This window comes from Bubalus bubalis, chromosome 15, assembly GCF_019923935.1.
Source record: "Bubalus bubalis isolate 160015118507 breed Murrah chromosome 15, NDDB_SH_1, whole genome shotgun sequence".
Classification (NCBI taxonomy): Eukaryota; Metazoa; Chordata; class Mammalia; order Artiodactyla; family Bovidae; genus Bubalus; species Bubalus bubalis.
The window spans coordinates 20,728,592-20,737,501 of NC_059171.1; the positions used below are offsets into that span (position 1 = coordinate 20,728,592).

At 45.9% G+C, this 8,910-nt stretch overlaps 1 long non-coding RNA gene across 1 annotated transcript; it reads left to right on the top strand.

The window, feature by feature from the left end:
- The first annotated feature begins 473 nt into the window (after positions 1 to 473).
- Positions 474 to 6,845, top strand: LOC123329378. Its single transcript, XR_006544759.2, has 3 exons — positions 474 to 556; positions 5,262 to 5,423; positions 6,422 to 6,845. It is a non-coding gene; the product is annotated as an uncharacterized LOC123329378 (long non-coding RNA).
- The last annotated feature ends 2,065 nt before the right edge of the window (positions 6,846 to 8,910 follow it).

Below are 8,910 nucleotides of genomic sequence, written 5' to 3' on the forward strand. Positions count from 1 at the left end.
TTAGTTGTAATGGCTAACATTTATGAGTACTCATCAGGCTTCCATGGTAGCTCAGCTGGTAAAGAATCTGCCTGCAATGCAGGAGACCTGGGTTCGATCTCCGGGTTGGGAAGATCCCCTGGAGGAGGGCATGGCAACCCTCTTCAGTATTCCTGCCTGGAGAATCCCCATGGACAGAGGAGCCTGATGGGCTGCAGTCCATGGGGTTGCAAATAGTTAGACATGACTGAGCAACTAAACAGCATAGCCTGAGTACACATCACGGGCCAGAAAACGCATCTAATCCATTGACTTGCTATATCCCTATGAGGAAGGTATTTTTATTATTATTGTTGTCATTGTAATTTCCACATTAAAAAAATTTATTTGGGGCTGCACTGGGTCTTGGTTGCTACACATGGGCTTTCTCTGGTTGCGGTGAACAGGGAGGGGCTACTCTGCTGCAGTGCTCAGGTCTCATTAGGGTGGCTTCTCTTGCCGCAGAGCACAGGGTTTAGGCGCATGGGCTTCAGTAGTCACAGCATGTGAGCTCAGTAGTTACGGCTCTCAGACTCGGGTAAGATTTCCTCTCATCCTTTCCTCGTAGACTTTCAATTTTTAAATTTTCTTGTTTTCTTTCTCTCTCCTTTCTGTCTTTCTTTCTTTGATGAGTTGCCAAATGACTAACATGTTTGTGATGCTTGGTATAATATTCGATTATCGGTTTAACAATTTTCTCTGCCACCAGTCAGATTGGGCTTGGAAATCACTTCCCACATATGAAATATCCCAGTCTTTACATTAGCAAGTGGGGAAAGCTAGGGTAACCTTTTAGAGTGCTTAGAAAGTATGAGAACCTTCAAAATTAGGTTCAATTTTGAACCTTCAGGAATTTGCCACAATTTGATAATTTTCATTAAGATTAATTTTTATATCATTCATTCCCAAGTGCTCTATTTTAGGGTTGGCTCAGTAGGATACCGCCAGAAGCAGGAAGCTTCACACTAGCCCATGTATGTACAACTGCATTTCTGATGCCTCTTTTCTCTCACCCCTGTAAAAAGCAATTTTGCTTGAACCTCTTAAGACACTTGGTACATGTTTTATAAAACTAATTTATAGTAAGTATAAATTCAATTGAGCATTCCTGGTGTGGCTACTTCAGCTGTGCAGAATGCCACAGCAATGAGGACATTGTTTGTTTCGGAGCAGGAGATGCCAATGCGATGACTGACATTTTTTTTTAAGGCATGTAACTGGTGGCTGTTAAATCTGCATTTCCTGACATTCATAATGGTCCATTAGCCACTGGATGTGAGCAGAGAGTTAGTTAATAATCAGGCCTTCTTTTTGCATTGTTTAACAATGCAAAGTGCTTTTAAAGAATTATTTCATCTAATCTTAACAATAACCCAATGAGATCGGTGGGGACATCCTGGTAACGTTAAGAACCTGTCAAATGTCATTCTCTCAAGACAAAGGCCTGCTCTCTGTATTTAGAACCTGGGTAATCCCTAGTAAGTAGAAAGCACACTTAAATTATGTTATTTTCAACAAATGTTCATTGAGCCCCTTCCGTGGGCCAGGGTACTGTGAGATGCTGGGGAGCCGCAGGTCAACAAGACATAGTCCTTTCCCTCAAGGAGCTCTGCCTGGCAGGGGAGAGAGGTGAACACCCCTATCATTAGATGCTGAAAGGCCATAATGAGTGTCTTTTGGGAAAGTGTCAGAGAGATGGTTTCAGAGAGTCACAGGGGACATTTGTGCTGAGTCCTGAAGTGTAACTAGGATTCTGCCTGGAATAGGGGTGCAGGGAGGACATTCCAGGGAGTGGTCACAGCCTGGAAGGGGGACAGAGGCATGGGCCAGAGTGTGGATCCAAGTGTGTGGCTCGAGCCTGGATGGGGAAGGAGGGTTGCCTCCAATTAGCCAGGTGGAGAAAGCTTCGTTTGCTTCAATGAAGGGTGTGGTTTAGTCCTGCAAACCAGGGAGGTGGTAAAGAGTAGCTCTGGTTGCATCTAAGTCTAGACTCCAAGGGTTTGTTGACTTGGAGACATTACTTAACCATCATCTGTAAAGTGGGGGTAATACTCATACTTATGGGTTAGTTTTGACTGTTAATGAGCTAATGTATGTGAAGTGATGAGCACACTGTCTGGCACACAGTAAATGCTGAACTATTGACTCCTACCTGGCTAATTATCCTTCACCTTTTTTGAATCAGACTCCTTTGAGAACAGAAGCAATCTTCTCCATGGGCACAATATTTGGTGTATAATTTAATGGGGTTCACAGATTATTTGAAACTGGATTCCAACTTAAGAATCATACTGTAGGATATAGGAAGTCATCTGAAGTTTTAAAGCAGAAGAATGTTAAGATCAGATTTGCTGGGGGTCTCATGAGGGAAATACTGGATACTGGAGAAGGAAAGGATCTGTGGTTCTCAAATCTGACTGCATGTTATAGTCATCTGCAGAGTTGATTTTTTGCTTAATATTTATTTATTTTATTTATTTGGCTGCACTGGGTCTTAGTTGTGACACTCGGGATCATCAATCTTTGCTATGATCTAGTTCCGCCACCTGGCCCCTGCAATGGGAGTTCGGAGTCTTAGCCACTGGACCACCAGGGAAGTCCCTCATCTGTAGAGTTTTTTAGGAATACCAGTGCTCTAGCTTCACCACTATATATTTTGATGGAATTAATCTGGAGTGGGGCTGAGTGTCAGAATTTTAAAAATCTCCCCAGTGATTCTAATGTGTAACCAGCTTTGAGAACCAGTGAGTTAGGCTACTGTTAGTCAGCTAGGACAAGGATAATTGCATCAGAGTACACCACCCTTATGGCAGAAAGTGAAGAGGAACTAAAAAGCCTCTTGATGAAAGTGAAAGTGGAGAGTGAAAAGGTTGGCTTAAAGCTCAAAATTCAGAAAACGAAGATCACGGCACCTGGTCCCATCACTTCATGGCAAATAGATGGGGAAACAGTGGAAACAGTGTCAGACTTTCTTTTTGGGGGCTCCAAAATCACTGCAGATGGTGACTGCAGCCATGAAATTAAAAGACGCTCACTCCTTGGAAGGAAAGTTATGACCAACCTAGATAGCATATTCAAAGCAGAGACATTACTTTGCCAACAAAGGTCTGTCTAGTCAAGGCTATGGTTTTTCCAGTGGTCATGTATGGATGTGAGAGCTGGACTGTGAAGAAGGCTGAGCACCGAAGAATTGATGCTTTTGAAGTGTGGTGTTGGAGAAGACTCCTGAGAGTCCCTTGGACTGCAAGGAGATCCAAGCAGTCCATTCTGAAGGAGATCAGCCCTGGGATTTCTTTGGAAGGAATGATGCTAAAGCTGAAACTCCAGTACTTTGGCCACTTCATGGAAAGAGTTGACTCATTGGAAAAGACTCTGATGCTGGGAGGGATTTGGGGCAGGAGGAGAAGGGGATGACAGAGGATGAGATGGCTGGATGGCATCGCTGACTTGATGGATGTGTTTGAGTGAATTCCCGGAGTTGGTGATGGACAGGGAGGCCTGGCATGCTACGATTCATGGGGTCGCAAAGAGTCGGACACGACTGAGCAACCAACTGAACTGAACTGAGGGCTTCCCTGGTGGCTCAGACAGTAAAGAATCCACCTGCAATGGGAGAGACCTGGATTCAATCCCTGGGTTGGGCAGATCCCCTGGAGGAGGGCATGCAACCCACTCCGATATTCTTGCCTAGAGAATCCCCATGGACAGCGGAGCCTGGTGGGCTACAATCAATGGGATGGCAAAGAGTTAGACATGACTGAGAAACTAAGCACACACACAGAAATGGAAAGGAGAAAAGAGGAACATTTCCAGAAACATTTGGGAGACAGAATCAACAACATTGTGTGAGCAATTAGATGTACAAGAGAGGAGGGTGTGAGGTGATTCCACTAGTCCAGACAGAAGGGGAAGACATGTTTATGCTTTGTTTATCATTTATTGCTTTTTCTTTATTTTTAAAAGATGTGTGAGACTTTTTAAAATAATTGTATTTGTTTTAATTTTGGCTATGTTGGGTCTTTGTTGCTGCAAGGGCTTTTCTCTAGTTGCAGTGAGTGGGGGCTAACCTTTGTTGTGGTGCACGTGCCTTTCATTGCGGTGGCTTCTCTTGTGGTGGAGCATGGGCTCTAGGGCACTCAGGCTTCAGTAGCTACATCACGTGGGCTCAGTAGCTGTGGATCTCAGGCTCTAGAACAGGGGTTCAATAGCTGTAGTGCACAGGCCTGGCTGCTCTGCAGTATGTGGAATCTTCCCGGATTAGGGATCGAACCCTGCATTGACAGGTGGACCCTTTACCACTGAGCCATGAGGGAAGCCCTATTGCTTTTTCTTTAACATGTAGGAGGCAGGAGTGGGCAAGGAGAAAGCAGTTCATTCAATAAACATGTACTTAATGTCCATCTATTAAGTGCACACTGTGGGTGAGGTTTTGTTTTAGACATCTTTGACATGCCTGCAGGACGTGGAAATCTCACATGGGCAGCTGGAAATAGCAGTGCAAGTTGTCATCAGTCATCAGCTCACAGACGATCATGGAAGGGTCTGGATGTGATCACCTGGGAGCGGGCAGAGAAGGAGACAAGACCACAAGTTATAGAACCCAGAGAGTCCTGTCCCCTCACCCTCAACCAGGCCACACTGGGAAGGGGGAGGGGCACTGGGTAGGGATGGTGAGGACTTTGAGAGGAGGAGGCAGGAGTTTCCAGAAGGACTGTGTGGCCATTGTGTTAACACAGCAGGAAGATGGCCTGAGGTCAGAACCTGGAGGAGCAGACCTTGGGTTGGATGACTATGAGGTGGCCATGGCTTTGGAGACAGTGGCAAGGACCCAAGCCAAATTCCATTGCAAAAGAAAGTGAGGAAGCATGAGCCTTGGTGTAGGAAGTTTGGGGTAAAAGCAATGAAAGCAGTAGCTGCAGGGGAGGAAGGGTGGAGGAACAGAGCTTTCTTTTAGGCTGGAATAGCATTATTGTAGTCTGAGGGGAAGGAGCCAGGCTAAAGGAAGCCATCAAAATACAGACGAGGGAGGAGACCGCCAGTGGAGCCAGGGCTCAGCTTCGGCAGGCGGCCCAGGGCTCAAAAACACTGGGTGAAGAATTGCTCTTGTTTGGGAGAAGGGATGCTCGTTTCTGGGAGGTGAAAGGGAAGAAAGTTTCCAGAATGGCGCAGCCTTTCTGTCTGAGATGCCGTCTATTATCATACCTGAATCCTAAGACCTCTGCTACCTGTCTTCTCCTTTCCAGGCCCAATACCTGAGACTTGATCTGTCCCTTCTCTCCTTCTTCAAACGCTGCTAGCCCTTCAGGACAAGAGAGCTGGCTGCAGAGTTAGCTGTAATAGATCTGAGGTTTCTTCACTTCTCTACATGGGGCCATCTGAGGTTACAAGGAGCTACAGATTCCCAGGTTCCTTCTTTTTCCCCCCCTAAATGTTTATTCATTTATTCGGTTGCACTGGATCTTGGTTACAACCCATGGGACCCTCAATCTTTGGGGCAGCACGCAAACTCTTAGTTGTAGCATGTGGGTCTAGTTCACTGGCTGGGGATGGAACCCATGCCCCCTGCATTGGGAGTGTGGAGTCTTAGCCACTAGACCACCAGGGAAGTCCATCAAGTTCCTTAGTCACTTTGGCAGGTTCTTCTTTTCTTCCCCTGGAGGGTGCTCCCTTCTGCTGGCATGCCAGTCACACTTGAAGTAGCGTTGGACTAGACGCTGGACATGGAAGAAGTGGACAGATTTCAATATATTGTGGAAGCAGAGTCAACAGGATTTACTGATGGATTGCATCTGGAGAACAAGTAAAAGAGAAGAATCAAGGATGACTTTGGGATTTGGGATCTCTCATATCACACATTGCTCCCAGTCACATTATTGGCCATTCCATCTTTCCTAAAAGGCTTTCTGCCCATGGCATGAATGACATTAAGTCTAGGTTGTCTTCTTACCCACTGGTGCCTCTGCTTTGCCTGACTGCTAGGTGCTGGATACCCAGGGATAAGTCCCATGCTCCTTCTCCTCCCCAAGTCTGATCTCTCCCTGGGCCACCCCTTCCAGTCCCAACACTTTAAATTCCATCTTTATGCTGAGGTCTCCGCAGTCCTGACCTCTTGCCCCAACACCAGAACTCACCACCCAGCAACTGGCATTTCCACTTGGATACCTCTCATGCTTTACACCCCCAAAACAGAACTCTCAGTTTCTCCCTCTTCATCTGCCCCTCCTTCCACTTTCTACTCAGTATGTGCCTGCAATTATTTCCTCAGTCGCTAAACCAAAACCCCAAAGTCATCCTTGATTCTTCTCTTTTGCTCGTCCCCTAGATGCAGTCCATCAGTAAATCCTGTTGACTTGAGTTTCCAAAATATATTGAAATCTGTCCACTTCTTCCATCTCCTGTCTAGTCTCTTGCTACTCAAAGTGTGATTGGCAGACCAGCAGCAGCAGTGTCAACAAGGAGCTTGTAAGAAATGCAAAAATCTTGGCGTCTTCTCCAGAATCACAAACTCTGAGGATTGGGCCCTCCAGAGGATTCCTGATGCCCTCTAAAGTTTGAGTAGGGACTTCTCTGGTGGTCCAGTGGTTAAGAATTTGCCTTCCAATGCAGGTGGTTGAATCCTTGGTCTGGGAACTAAGATCCTGCAAGATGCTCAATGCAGCCAAATAAATAAATAACTGAATAAAAATAAATGTACCATCTTAACCCTTTTAAAAAAAAAAATAAAGTTTGAGTAGTACTACTCTGGTCTAAGCCTTTGTGATCTCTGGTCCAAGCCACCTCCATAGCCTCCCATACTTACTGGTCTCCCATACTGGTCTCCATACTTACTCTCCCACCTTACTATAATCTTCTGTCCTCCTAGCAGCCAGAGTGATTGTTTTAAAAACAATTAAATCATATTATGTCATACACATACACATACCCCACCCCCACACCAGTTTAAACCTCTCAGCTTAGTTTCCCACTGGACACAGTAAGGCAGGTTTCTTTCCAGATCCAGAGAGCCCCGAGGTGAGATCTGATCACACCTGCCAGTCTGGCCTCTCTGCCTGAGCCCTACCTGCCCCTGCCTCCAGGCTCTCCCCACTGCCTCCAGGCTCTCCCGCCTGCAGATGCACCAGCTTGTTCCCATCATGGGACCTTTGCACTGGCTGTTCCTCTGTCTGCGATGCTCTCCCCGGCACCTCAGATTATTTATTTTCTCAGTGTAACTTCCTTTGGAGAAGCCTTCACCTACTCACCAATCCAAAGCCACCTCTCTTTACCAAATCACGCGGTTTTAACCCCCTAATAGAATACTTCTTATTACTATTATCGGGGGAGTATGTAATTTTCTCGGTTCTGTCTCGTCGCAACAAAAATTTGACGTGACGGACGGACCAGCGTTAGAGCCCTCAGTGGGACCAGTGTTACAGCTCCATGTTACAGCTCAGTTTTATTTAGAAAGTAAAGGAAAATACATCCTGGAGGCGTGAGGGCATGGCTAACCCAAAAGACGCGAAGAGAAGAAAGGCCCCCAGCCCAATTTTGGCTCCTCTCTTTTTATGTTTTTTTTTTTTTCCCTCTCCTCCTCCTGTGCCTGCCCTGTGTAAATTGGGCTAGCCAGGAGTGCCGTTTATTTTATCTGAGGTCCTCACTCTGGTCCTTGGACCCTCGGACCTTCCTTTGTTCTATTTTTTGCGGGCTTTCCCCTTCCTTGTCTTTTAGCCACCACCATTCTGGACTCCTTTTTCCTATTCTAACTACCTAACGCTATCATTTTGTTTCTTGTTTATTTTTTGTCTGACGTAAGTTTCATGAGAACAGAGGCCTAGTTTGTCTTGTTCACCGCCATGTGTCCGAGTTTGTGGAACACTTCCGGGTACATAGTAGATGTTCAATCAATATTTGCTGAATGAATGAACTTTATACTTCCTCCTCACTCGTAGGCCTGAGGTTGCTATTTCTGAGCTAGTGCCCCCTGCAGTCGCCCACTTGCTCCTCTCACAGGGATGCACTTCCAGGAGGCTCCAATCAGGGTCTCATCTCCGTGGGCCCCTGCGAGCGTGTCTCAAAAGGAAGCAAGAACCCAAGGAGACGTTAACCTCAAAAAGAGGCAAGAGAGTGAGAGGGCCTCAGCAGGTGATGTCCTTAGAATCTCTGGGAGATAATCCAAGAGTCAGAGCCCCAAGGTCTCTACTTCTGTTATGTTTGTTGAGTCTCAGGTGAAGGTGCCTTGTGTTTAAGAACGTGGGCTTTGTGGTCAGAGAAGCCTGGACTCAAGCTGGCCTTGCCGCTTGCTGCTGTGAGACCCTGGGCAAATCCCTTCCATTCTCTAAGCCTCAGTTTCTCCATTTGTAAACTGGGATCATAACAGTCCCTACAATGCAAAATTGTTGAAAGGCATAAATGAGATGTCTGTAACTTCCCTGGGAGGTATAAATGCCCCCATCAATGTTCACCATTATTGTTGTGGTTATCATAATTTTATATATAGAGAAGAAAGTATAAATAGCACTGAGGACTTGGGGAAAAAAAAGTGCAGCCATACTCATGATAAGAAAATTGCAAGCTTGAATACACTGAGACACTATTCATCACCTTCCAAACTGGCAAAGCCTCGAAAGTCAGCTGAGGCCACTGGTGGAGATGGAAGGAAGCTGGTGGGAGGGTAAACTGGTACAACCACCTCCCTGGAAAGAACACTGGCAAGAGCTAACAGAACCACCAATGAATGTACCCTTTGGCTGAGCTAAACTACTTGTAGGAACTTCCGCTACAGATACTTTGTCACATGTGCAAAATGATACCTGTAAAGGCTATTACTTACAGCGCTGCTTGAGGTTCAAAATATCAGAAGCAGCCTGTATATCCATGAGTAGGGGAGTGGTTATATAAATTTTGTTCTATATC